Consider the following 14090-nt stretch of genomic DNA (forward strand, 5'->3'; position numbering starts at 1 on the left):
AGAGAGTCACTTTCTGCAGATAGTGGAAGATAAGGATAGACAAGTATGCCATTTCCAAATTTTTAAGAGCTCTGTTATGCCAAGGTTTTCATTGTAAAATTATTTTCCTTGTTATTTGGAGATCATGAAGGAACAGTGTACGAGCACTGGGCCAGCCCTGGATATTGCATTTCAGAAAACCATTGAATCCAGGCCTGCAAGGGCTTAGTTCTGCCAGTAAAGACGTTCCTGAGCCCTTGGAACAGAATTTAGTCCCAGCCCTAGCTGGGTGAGCACTAGCAGGGGGTGTAAGGTAAGCTGGGTAGGCCTGCCAGGGAGGAGGGCCCGGGTCATGGAGCACGGGGACAGCAGAAAAGGCCAGAAATAAAATGAAAGGCTGCAGATGTTAGGGTTAAGGTTCGATCTTCAGAGTGAGTGCAAATGCTGAAGTGTTTATAGAAAAACGACGACTGGTTGAGGCTTTCTTTCGAGAAATGGTTCTGTTTATCATTCAACTTCATTTCCTAGCTTCAGTATTAGATACAGTGGCTGCTTAGAGGAGGAGGATGAAAAATTTATCTCAAGATTAAACAAACACACACAAAGAATTTTTAATCCATATCTTTTTAGACTTTGGGCCTCTACCATAACTTTTTTCCCCAATTTTGTTGTTGACATACGTTGCTGTATAAGTTTAAGGCATTCAGCATGACGGTTTGATTTACATATCTTGTGAAATGATTACCACAATAGTTTCAGCTAGCATCCATCTTCTCATGCACAGTTGACCCTTGAACAATACGGGTTTGAACTGCATAGGTCCACTTACTTATACTCACACGCATTTTTTTTATTGGAAAAAATCATAAATAAATATGAATTTCTTTTTAACATTATCTTTTCATTTTTGATGTCTAATGTTGTTAATACATATAACATCTCCTTTATTGTATATGACAATATGGATGTAGATACTGACAGACAATTCACCTTGAAAACAAAGGACATAAACTTATGGTATTGATAAATACAGTACAGTACTGTCAGTGTATTTTCTCTTCCTTATGATTTTTTTAAATAACATTTTCTTTTCTCTAGCTTACTTTATTGTAAGATTATGGTATATAGCACATACAACATACAAAATTTTTGTTAATCAACTGTTTATGTTATCAGTAAGATTTCCGGTCAACTGTAGACTATTAGTAGTTAAGTTTGGGGGGAGTCAAAAGTCAAACTCGGATTTTTGACTGCATAGGGGTCTACATACCCTAACCCCCGCATTGTTCAAGGGTCAACTCAGATACAATAAAAAGAAAAGAAAAAAGGGAAAGAAATATTCTCCTTGTGATGAAAACTCATAGGATCTACTCTTGTAGTAGCTTTCCTTTATATCATAAAGCAGTGTTAGCTATGATTATCATTCAACTATAGCTTCTTAAATAATAATGTACAGTTGAGTATTGAAGTTAGTGAATTGATTTCTGATTACATCTAAGACCCTTTGCCTCGTGATAAGTCTAAGAATAGAGTCCATTCATGTGTCAAATGTTTATTCATCAGGGCTTCCCTGGTGGTGCAGTGGTTGAGAGTCCGCCTGCCGATGCAGGGGACACGGGTTTGTGCCCTGGTCCGGGAGGATCCCACATGCTGCGGAGCGGCTGGGCCCGTGAGCCATGGCCGCTGAGCCTGCACGTCTGGAGCCTGGGCTCCGCAACGGGAGAGGCCCGCCTACCGCAAAAAAAAAAAAAAAAAAGAAAAAATTATTCATCAATTAATACATTTAAGATGATGTCTTATGCAAAGCTTCCTCTTCCACCCAGCAAAGGGAGAACTTGTAATAGTGTCTTCACATTAACAAATATGCTCTCTGAAATTAACAATAAAATGTCTTTTCAAAGATATCCAGAATGTATAATTGGTACTTTTTTTTTTCCTGAAAGAGTTAAAGCATTTTCTGGAGCTTTTTATGTATTAGGTTAAAAACCATATCCATAAATGTTCCTTTTAGGCCCAAATTGTTTTTTAAAGGATTCTAATATTTTTATTTCAGTTGTAAAATATCACTAGCCCTGGATCAACTTGTCCACTTTTCAGCATTGGTACATTCATGCTCAACATTTTTACTTTAATATTTTATAACACTTGGCCCCAGTATTAGAGCTAGCCATTTAAAATGAAAATTAGACTTGGCTTTTATTACATCCTCTGAGATCAGAGTTTCACTTCTGTTATATACAGGTGATAGAAACAAATTTTTTATTCAGCAAAATCTTCCAGGCCTGTGATGAAATAAATGCACAAGTGGTAGGATGTGTTAAACCCCAATTTGCATCAAGATGATTTGAGGGGTTTTTTTTTGTATTTTTCTGGTTTCTTTGGTTTGGTCTTAATCATGCCTCAGCTCACAGAAGATGCTGGGCTTCTGACCTTGTCATAGATAGGGTCTCACATGGTGTCTGGCTCAGAGTAGGGCCTCTCACGCTTGCTTGGGAATCACTGTTGCTGAATGTGCCCACTGGATTGGATCTGAGGATGGCAAATCACCGTATGGCAAAGCAGACATCTCCACTTACCAAATATAACATACGAGGTCAGCTTTAATCAGAGATCATTTGCATATACAGTCCTATGGGGAGGCCAATCACTACTGAACAGGAAAGTAGTTGAGGAGATCCATGTTTCCATGACTTATTGCTGCCCGATGCCTGAGTGTGGGACCATACCAGCTCACTTTGGAGAATGAGGTTTCCTGTGTTTTTTTTTTTTTTTTCTAAAGAACAAATTTCCTTCTTATTTGCTTCCTTGGGGACTGTTATTCCTGTCTCCTCCCCCCAGTTTAGTTTTATCATTTCTCCTGCCTCTTCCTCTCTCTGATTTTAATCTATGCATATGCCCTCTCTTTCCCCCTCAGTAAAATTAAGTTGCCAGTTATCTTCTTTCTTAACTTTAAATCCTTAACTTTCTGCCCACGTTTATCCAAAGATATTTCTTTTCCTCACCCCCATACTTCCGAACATTCCAACAGAAACTTCCCAAAATAAATAAAATTGAAACAGAGTTCATGCCCCTCCAACTAGGATTCTCAGCTCATCTCAGCCACAGAAATGGAATGAGAGGGATTCCCACGTCCATAGTCCCCCAAATACCAACATTTCCGTTGGATTGGAAAATACAATAATCCGCTCAGGCATATGAGCATTCACCATAAATCATAGAGTTATGAATAAATCTTGGTTGTCAAAAGCAAATGTGTAGCCGTTCCAACGCGTCTGCCATTAGAATTCAGCAAGGCAGCTGTCAGCTGTTTTCTTGTAATTAAACAGCCAATGAGCAGCTAATTAAGACATATGTGTATACAGAAGTGGAAGTGGGTATGTTAATGAACTGTAGGAATCAATTCATTAAGTGAAAATTGTCAAAAGACCAAACATCAGATCAGCATTTCAGCCTGTGCCTCACTGGGAAGGAGCCCCGAGCCAGAGGGGAGCCCCTCAGAGCTATACCCCACTCCACCCCAGCACCTTTCCAGCCACACCCACAGGTCTCTGTACAGCCAACACCCTCTTGGGGGCAAAACTATTAATAACCCCAATAGGAAATACCATGTGTATTTCAAAGCTTTTTATCAAGGAGACCTAGCAAAGGAGAGCGTTTTCCTACTTGTGTAAACCTGGTATTCGATACCCTATAAAATGCCATCTCCCTCACCTTGTGTTTGAACCATTACATGGAACTTTGTACAGCTGAAAAGTGGGGCCTTTTTCCTTGTTCGTTTTGTGGTTTATCTGTTTCTGTTTGGTCTGCCCCACATGTTTGTCTGGATGATTTTTGGATAGTGTATTAAGAAGTCTCTGGCCTTTGGGTTAAGATGCACCCAGGGTTTAGGGATTCAAATCCTGGCTTCTCTCCTTACCTGCTGTGTGACTTTGGATACATGGTTTAACCTCTCTGAAGTGTCATTTTCTTATTTGTAAACAGATATAAAAATACCTACTTTGCAATGTTGTTATGAATTGCAAATAAATCATGTTTGTGAAGTGTCCTCCACGGTGCCCGGTATAGAATAGGAGCTCAGCATATGATTGTCACCACTGTTTTTATCACTGGCATCATTTTTCCTCTGGTCATTCATTTCACAAGTGTTTGTTGACTGCTCCAAGTACTAAGTTAGCTACTGGAAACAAAGAAACAAAGCTGTCAGTGAGGGAGACAAATTAGTAATACAGCAAGTTAAGGGCTATGAGGGGGGTAGCTACAGGGCTCTAGGGGTGTACATGGGAGGGACCCCTCAACCAGCCTTGGGAAGGGCAAGGTCAGAGAAAGTGAATCCTCAAGAGAAGAGGAGAACTTCCAGGTAGGTTGTAGGGCCGGGGTAGGGGGTGTGGAATCCTTTGAGGAACTGTGGACACAGTGGTTTAGGCTTGGCCAGGGTGTGACTTTGAGAAGAGGAGAGAGCTGCCTGGACAGGTGGCCATAGCCAGGTCATCAGTGAGGAGCCATTGAGGGCTCGTAAGCAGGGAAGGGACTTGATCAGGGTTCTGTTTTTAGAAACAGAACATCTTCGGTGACTGTGTGAGGATGGATTGAAGGGAGGAAGGATGGAAGCAGGGAGCAGTGGGGAGGCTGTGTAATAACCCATTCAGGAGATGGTAGATGTGGGAACCTGAGAAAATTGCAGTAAAGATGGAGAAAGGTAGATGGACTGGGGAAACATGAAGGTGACCAGAAACAGCCTAACTTAGTGAGTGCATGGATGTGGGTGGCGAGGAGGCAGGAAAGCGCATCTTTGTGCTTTGAGTATCTGGGTGATGGTGGTACCCTTGACTGAACAAGAAAACACTGGAGGAGAAGAGGCTGGGAAAATGGTCAGTGGGTTGGGAAATGTTCTGTTCGGAATGAAGATCAAGCCATTCAGTATGTATTGAATGGGTAAACAACAAGGTCTTACTGTATAGCACAGAGAAAAACTCTACAGCATTTAGTATCGTATGATGAACCATAATGGGAAAGAATATTTAAAAGGAAAGCGTAGGGCTTCCCTGGTGGTGCAGTGGTTGAGAGTCCGCCTGCCGATGCGGGGGATGCGGGTTTGTGCCCCGGTCTGGGAGGATCCCACGTGCCACAGAGCGGCTGGGCCCGTGGGCCATGGCCACTGAACCTGTGCGTCCGGAGTCTGTGCTCCGCAACAGGAGGGGCCACAACACTGAGAGGCCCGCGTACCGCAAAAAAAAAAAAGAAAAAAGGAAAGCATATATATATATATATAGCTGAATCGCTTTGCTGTACAGCAGAAATTAACACAACATTGTAAATCAACTCTACTTCAATTAAAAAGAATAAAAAAGCCATTCAGCTGAAGTTTCTGGAGAGTGTGTGTGTATGTGTGTGTTGGTGATGGGGGTGACAGGGCTGTAGAAGGCCAGGCCATGACTTTGGGTTTGTGCCTGTCCAGAATATGGGGGAGCCACTCAGACAGCCTGGTGAGAAGCGAGGGGTCCAGCAAGGACTGGGCTCAGTCCAGTCACGTGCTGGTCAGTTTTTAGCAACCAACAGTGTCTATATGTATGTCCATAACTTTAGTGTATATGTCACTGATGTAATTTCATACATTTTATAAATAGTAAAATCGACAATATTGTAAACAGAGACTATAGTGTATAGTATATATATACTATATAGTATATATATAGACAGCCGATTCTCACGGAATGTGCTCATTGATTTTTGCTGAACTCTCACATCCATACCTGTGGTTGCAGCTGATGAAAGACTGTAGCACCAACGTGATTTTTCATTTACATTAATGAATAAGAGGAAAGTGAAACAAGGAAAAACATATTTTGGAACTTCACTCATTCGTCAATGATGACTTGAGCAACTTCTTTGCTGAATCAGATAATAGTTTTTAAAAACTGGAAGAATATTTCTTTACATTCTTTTTTGTGCTCTTCACAATGTGATGGCTACAGACATGACATATTTTTAAATTGAACCCACATCATTATCATTTTCTTCATCACTTTTTTTTTTTTGAGGTATGCGGGCCTCTCACTGTTGTGGCCTCTCCCATTGTGGAGCACAGGCTCCGGACGCGCAGGCTCAGTGGCCATGGCTCACGGGCCCAGCCGCTCCGCGGCACGTGGGATCTTCCCGGACCAGGGCACGAACCCGTGTCCCCTGCATCGGGAGGCGGACTCTCAACCACTGCGCCACCAGGGAAGCCCTCTTCATCACTTTTTAAAAATTTTTATTGAATTATAGTTGATTTACAATGTTGTGTTAGTTTCAGGTGTACAACAAAGTGATTCAGTTATATATATATGTGTACATATATCTGTTCTTTTTCAGATTCTTTTCTCATATAGGTTATTCCAGTGTATCGAATAGAGTTCCCTATGCTATACAGTAGGTCCTTGTTGGTTATCTATTTTTATATAGTAGTGTGTATATGTGAATCCCAAACTTCTAATTTATCTTCATCACTTTTTAAATCTAGGCAGTAAACAGAGCCATAAATCAAGCCCTGATCCATAGCACTTGTCAATTTCTGTGGCGTAAATACTCTCAGCACATGGTCAATTTCAGACCTCCCCACACGACATCTCACTGCATGCACAATAGCACACCGTTTGGCAGTGAGCTACCATTCAGATATAATTGATGTAAATAACCTCAAAAACAGGGACAGTAGCAAAATAGTAATAAAATAATAAGTTAATGTTTAATAATGGTGATGTTTAACAGTTGGTACACAAAATTCCTGCAGTGTTAATATTCAGTTCTTGCAACCTGGTATCAGCCTTCTCCCACACCCATGGCCTCAGTTCCTGTCCTGGGGATCTCCAATCTAGTGGAATCAATGAAAAATTTCATAGTATACAGCCAGATTGTTTTTTAAAAAACAATTAGGGAATAAAATTTTACAGGGCTTCGCTGGTGGCACAGTGGTTAACAATCCGCCTGCCAATGCAGGGGACACGGGTTCGAGCCCTGGTCCCGGAAGATCCCACATGCTGTGGAGCAACTAAGCCCGTGCGCCACAACTACTGAGCCTGCACTCTAGAGCCCACGAGCCACAGCTACCGAAGCCTGCACGTCTAAAGCCCGTGCTCTGCAACAAAAGAAGCCACCGCAATGAGAAGCCCGCAAACCGCAAGGAAGAGTAGCCCCCGCTCACTGCAACTAGAGAAAGCCCACATGTAGCAACGAAGACCCAATGCAGCCAAAAATAAATAAATAAAATTATTTATTTATTTAAAAAAAATTTTTCCCAGAGAATACAGACAGAAATCAGAAATAAAACTCAAGGAAAGGCACTTGAAAGACTTGGTGAAATAAGGAGAGATACACTTGAGAGTTCTCCTTGAGGCAGCAGGGATGGGGGCAGAAAGCTGACGTGTGTGAGGAAATCAAGACTGTGTGACATTGGTTTTGTTAGCTCAGCACTGCAGGAGAGATGCTTACCTGGGAGGACACTGCACTTAAAATTAGGGCACTAGAGTTTGAGTCCCAGCACTAACACATAGCCATGGGACAGCCTTGGACAAGTCACTTACCATTCTGAGCTTCCTTTTTGTTATCTGCAAAATCAGAAAACTAGAGTATAGACCTTAACAAAGGGAAGGCAGCAGAGTCTTCAGAAAGCTTTGTTAAAATGTTTGCCATACAACGTGACATTTCTTCTTTTTTGACCTATAAAAATGGTGCTTTCACATTGTTCAAACTAGTTTGTATGTCTGCGACTATACTCTCAAAGCAACGTTGTAGTTCAATAGATCTCATGTGTATTTTATAAAACCTACATGGATGATTCTCATACACCGTCAGTTTGAGAACTACTGAATCTGATAATCTCTCTACTTCATTTCATCTCTAAAGGCCTGTTTGTATTATTCTAATGTATTGCAACAACTGCATGTGAGTATGCTGCCACTAGGTGGTGGTAGTGTGCCGCAGCCACACCAAGTGCTGTATCCTACCCTGCAGTTCATCATGGTGGCCCTCTATGCTCAAGCCCACCATGTTTATAATGGCACATCTCCGTGTATCTTGACATCCGTAAAAAGTGAACTTTTAAGAAAGCCAAAGAAGTCATTCATTAGCTCAGCTTTTAGAAATAAAACTCCAAAATTGTGTACTTAATATCTTTCCCAGGTGACTCACAGCTTCAGCACTTTCTTCTTTATGTATACCTCCTCAGTTCCACCCCAAAACTCCAAGTGCTGCCTTGTGCTGTCGCTGCTCTCTGTGTGGCCTCAAGCTTCCCAGCCCCTAGAACTGGTGTCTCAGCTTACTCATTTCTCAGTGTGACCTTCTCCAGGATTGCTCCCCAGTCAGTCAAGATCCTGCTTCTACATTTATGAGCATACTTCTCCCTTGAGGAAGGAAGGTACCTACCATACTTTCTCCCTTTCTTCCTCTTCTTTCTTGCTCTTCTAATCCTTCTCCTCTTATGTATTCATCAGCTTTAAATACTTTTTCAGTTTAACTGCCCAAATCCTCTGAGAAACCCCAAGGAATACTAAAATGAAAAGTTTTTTTGTTTGTTTGTTTTTAAGGGAAAAAAGGGGGCAGGAAAGGAAGACCAAGCCCTCATTCTGTCTGAAATGCAAAGTTTAGTGTGTCTGAGTCACCCAGGCTTACCTCTTTCTCCCTTCACAGCTCTCACCTTATAACCCCACCTGACCCCTCCCACTTGGTATTTGATAGCTAGCCTTGTGGGCATGACTCTGTCGATTTAATCCAAAAGAAAGGTCTCTTCTCTGTTTCTTAGCACTGCCACTCCCTGAACTTTCCACAGTCATTTGCTCAAATGACTCAGTGAGAAATAAATGGTGTTGTAAAGAGCAAGGTGAAGCATCCATGAACAGGGAACTATATTCAATATCCTGCAACAAACCATAATGGAAAAGAATATTTAAATAAAGAATGTGTGTGTGTATATATATATATATATGTAAAACTGAATCACTTTGCTGTACAGCAGAAATTAACGCAACATCGTGAATCAACTGTACATCAATAAAAAACAAACAAAAAACAAAGCTGAGGCATCCGAAGAAGTGAAGTCCTCTTCCAAACGTTGGTTCCAGCCTCAGTGCTGTCGCTCCAAGAGCATGTGGAAAGCCTTGTGGATTTGCCTTGCAACTGATGGCATTTCTCAAACATCTTTAATGATAGTGACTGTGTGTCCTTGAAGTCAGTTTGTTGTTGTTATTGTTTTGTTTGTTTTCTAAACAAGCCAGAGTAATTTAGAAATAAGTAATGTGAATAAAAGGGGACATAATCCTCCCAGTCAGAAATGAGGGAAAATCACGAAATTGTGAGACTGGTTTCCTCATGTGAATAACCCACATCAGGAGGTGGCAGTAGAAGAGGAATCTGTAAAATGACTGGGCATTGGCGCCGCCGTGGCCAGCCAAAGGGGCTAACCTGAAGGAAAACGCTAATTTCAGAGCAGATCAGTCTCACTCTTTTGTTATGCATACCTTGTGTCTTGACACTGCCTCCTTTCAGGATTGCCTTCTATGAGAACCCCCAAGTGGGAATCCTTCTGAACACTCAAAGGAAGCAGAAAAACAACAAAAGGGATAAACGTGTGAGTTCTGGAATTAAACCACCTAAATTCAGATCCTGGCTTTACCCCCATGCTGGGGGGTAGTGGGGGAAGGGGGTGGGGGGGGTTCTGAGCTAGTGCCTCTCTCCCTAAGCCTCAGGTTCTTTGACCTAAAAACCAGGAAAATGATAGCACCTGCCTCGTGTTGCCCTTGTCAAGATTACGTGATGGAATCCATATAAAGCACAAGGTGCCTAGCAAATAATAAGCACTGTTTTAACGATTCCTGGGATTGGTTTTAATCAAGTAGGTGAGACATATAGACAGAAAATGACTGCTGTGGAGAGAGAAGTTTGTCAGATTCACAGACTTAGAGAGTGAACTTGTGGTTACCAAGGGGGAAGGGTTGGGGTGGGGAGATAGATTGGGAGTTTGGGATTGACATGTACACACTGCTATATTTAAAATGGATAACCAACAAGGGCCTACTCTATAGCACAGGGAACTCTGCTCAATATTATGTAACAACTTAAATGGGAAAAGAATTGGAAAAAGAATAGATACATGTATATGTATAACTGAATCACTTTGCTGTACACCTGAAACTAACACAACATTGTTAATCAACTATACTCCACTATAAAAATAAAAATTTTTTTAAAAGAGAGAGAGGAATTGGTTATAACATAGGTCCCTTGAAACATGAGGCACAGCATGCCACACAGAGGACCACAGTGGAAAGCACCAGGGTCAGTCAGGAGGCTGATGGAATGAGGGGGAAACATGGGAGGAGGTGGCTGGATGTTAGGGTTCTGGATCGGTTGGTCTGCGTATAAAAGGTGTGCTCCCAGGCAAGTTGTTTGCTATTTCTAGGAATTAGGTAGTCCTGGGAAGCATAATCTCTCCTGGGTTATCAAGACCTCAAGATGTCAAAGCATTAAAAATACAGAATAAAAAGATATGATTAATACAGACACTCATTAAGATCTCTCATCATCATCATTATCATTATGCCCTCCCAGAATTCTCTTGTAGCAGAGCAAACTGGTGGTTGTATATAGCATCTGTGCTAACATCCTGGAATTTCATTAGTGGTGGTTTGATGTTAACTTGAGTTTAATATGTGAAAACTAAAGAGTAGCCTTTTTTTTCCTTTGATAATGATCCAAGCATTATTCAAGAGCTGTGTCTAGGGCCTCCCTGGTGGCGCAGTGGTTAAGAGTCCGCCTGCCGATGCAGGGGATACGGGTTCGTGCCCCGGTCTGGGAGGATCCCATATGCCACGGAGCGGCTGGGCCCGTGAGCCATGGCCGCTGGGCCTGCGCATCCGGAGCCTGTGAAAAAAAAAAGAGCTGTGTCTAGTCCTGGATTTCAGATTTTTTAAGAAAGTGGAGAAACTGGAAAGGATCCTAAGAAGAAATACTAAAGGTACAAAAGAACCTAGAAAGAAAGGTGACAGATGCTGTGATTTGGTCTACAGACAAGGTACTGGGAGATAACTTGGCAGCCTGCAAGTACTGGTTCCATTTAAAGAAAAAAGAGAGATTGTGTAGACATTCTCCATATTCGACGATTATACAACGAAATGGAGCAGGCTCATTCAGCCTCAGCTAAAGGAAAAGCAAATAATTCCTGATCCTAGGCACCTGCAGTGACAGCAAACATGGAGGGTCTGAAGGTGGTAGGGTCTCAAGAAAGTAATAAACACCTTTCAGCCTTGACAGAGATTATGTCTCAGACTCAACTGAATACCTGGACAGGTGACCTCTTGGTATCTCTTTCTAAGGATTATCTGCCTCTGTTACCATTTATATTTTCTTGAATTCTCTCCACTAAGCCCCAAAGAAAGCTTTACTTCTCACTTTCTTGTCAACAGAGGAAAAAAAAAAAAAAAAAAAACCCATAGCTTTTTAGATATTTTGAGAAGAGAGAGATTGCCTCACAGAAGAGGCCAGACTTGATATCAGGGAGGTTTAAAGTACAATAGAGAGACAGTCTGAGACCCTGGGCCCCCAGCCTTGCCCATATTGGTCAGTGAGCAGCCTGGCAGAGAGGTGGTAAGAGATCAGTGCCTGTCCCTCCCATCCTAAGTTGGTTTCCAAAAGGAAAGAACTGGGAACTGAGGTCATATCCATCATAACCATGACTTAATCCACAAAGTCCCCAGCCATCACAGAAGAAAGCAGATGTACTGAATAGCTCTTCCTGAGTAGCTCACATACCTTTCTGCCCACATATTGTAGAAAAATCAGAAAGCACAGATGAACAGAAAGAAAATTAAGATCACTCATGCCCCCACCAACCAGTGCCAGCTGTTCTTTTCATTCGAGGACATAATTTTCCAAAGTTTCTTCCATGTTAAATATATGGATTTTCCCTACAAAATTGGATTATATTGTGTTTAGTTCTTTAGCTGTTTTTTTTATTCAGCAGTGTATTTTTAATAACCCTTTTATGTCAATAATTGTATTTCTAAAACACCATTTTTTTTTATTTTTTTTTATTTTACAAATTTAATCAGTTATACATATACATATGTTCCCATATCCCCTCCCTTTTGCGTCTCCCTCCCACCCTCCCTATCCCACCCCTCCAGGCGGTCACAAAGAACCGAGCTGATCTCCCTGTGCTATGCGGCTGCTTCCCACTAGCTATCTACCTTACGTTTGGTAGTGTATATATGTCCATGCCGCTCTTTCACTTTGTCACAGCTTACCCTTCCCCCTCCCCATATCCTCAAGTCCATGCTCTAGTAGGTCTGTGTCTTTATTCCTGTCTTACCCCTATGTTCTTGATGACATTTTTTTCTTAAATTCCATATATATGTGTCAGCATACAGTATTTGTCTTTCTCTTTCTGACTTACTTCACTCTGTATGACAGACTCTAGGTCCATCCACCTCATTACAAATAGCTCAATTTCATTTCTTTTTATGGCTGAGTAAAATTCCATTGTATATATGTGCCACATCTTCTTTATCCATTCATCCGATGATGGACACTTAGGTTGTTTCCATCTCCGGGCTATTGTTAAAACACCATTTTTAAAGGTGGCTGAATGTATAGATATCCAGTATGACTCTCCCAATTCACTACTGTTGGACATTTAGCGTCCTTCTAAAATTTTTTTTCTACCTTACCGATAGTGCTGTGATGAACATCCATGTAGGTAAATCTTTGTACCATTCTTAACATTCCTTTAAAATATATTCCTTAAAGGGTAATTACTGGTTCAATGGATAGGCATGTTTTTAAGGATTTTGATAGAACTGCCAAGTTGGCCTCCAGAAAAATCTTCTGGTGAGAGAGTGCTCTTATCAGTTTGCCCAGCACTCTGTCACTCTGTTAGTTCTTCAGGATTTTACCTTACCTTCTCCACTAGCCTCCCCTTGGTTGGGATCATCCGTCTTTGCCATTAAAGATTTGAAGGTGACTATACTCTTTTGTACCTTCCATGGCTCTGCTTCACAGAAATGACTCTGGTTACCTTCTTTTTTTTTTTTCAGAATACATCCCTAGTTTGGAAAACCACTGAGAGATAAGTAAACAATCAAAAGATAACCAGAAACAACCCCCCCATATGTTTGGAAATTAAGAAATGTGCTTGTATAGATAAACAACAATATCCTACTGTATAGAACAGGGAACTATATATATATATATATATATATATAAAATATATATATATATACACACACACACACACACATACATATATATGTAACTGAATCACTTTTGCTGTGCACCAGAAACTAATACAACATTGTAAATCAACTATACTTCAACTTTTAAAAATGTGCTTCTCAAGAACATATGGATTAAAGAAGAAAGCTGTTGAAAACTAGAGCATGTTTCAGGTTGAATAATCATGAAAATACTACATAGCAGAACTTGTGGGCTGCTACCAAAACGTAACTAAAAGGAACCCTTGCAGCTTTAAGAAAAGAAACAGCAGTGAAAATTAATGAGCTAATAAGAATCTAGCTCAAGGGCTTCCCTGGTGGCGCAGTGGTTGGGAGTCCGCCTGCCGATGCAGGGGACGCGGGTTCTTGCCCCAGTCCGGGAGGATCCCACATGCCGTGGAGCGGCTGGGCCCGTGAGCCATGGCCACTGAGCCTGCGCTTTCGGAGCCTGTGCTCCGCAACGGGAGAGGCCACAACAGTGAGAGGCCCGCGTACCGCAAAAAAAAAAAAAAAAAAAGAATCCAGCTCAAGAAGTTAGCAAAAATGAATGAATCAATGAGTGAATGAATTAATTAAATCCTTGAGGTCAGTACTCCTTACGCATCTTAGTGCAGCTCCTTATTTCCAAAACAGTGCTTAACAAATAAGTGGAACTTGATGAACATCAGATTGGATTTGTTCAGTCTTCAAGGCCATGATTCTAAACACATGGTATTTCCAAACTGTCAAGGGTAGAGTATTCCCAGTCTGATTGATCTGCCAAGATAATCCTTCCAAGTGTCACTTAACTTCTTGGGGCAGTAGATTCTGACTTGAGGAATGGAAGACGCCTAAAAGACGGTGGATTTACGTGGTCTGGTTGAGATGAGC

The 14090-nt window shown here is 41.4% G+C and overlaps 1 protein-coding gene across 1 annotated transcript in view; it reads left to right on the forward strand.

The window, feature by feature from the left end:
* The window catches only part of LOC132487551 (nuclear receptor ROR-alpha), a 95149-nt gene that overhangs the window by 63324 nt on the left and 17735 nt on the right, over nt 1–14090 (forward strand). The gene's annotated exons all lie outside the window — the stretch shown is intronic.

The sequence above is a fragment of the Mesoplodon densirostris genome, chromosome 4 (assembly GCF_025265405.1).
Source record: "Mesoplodon densirostris isolate mMesDen1 chromosome 4, mMesDen1 primary haplotype, whole genome shotgun sequence".
Lineage (NCBI taxonomy): Eukaryota > Metazoa > Chordata > Mammalia > Artiodactyla > Ziphiidae > Mesoplodon > Mesoplodon densirostris.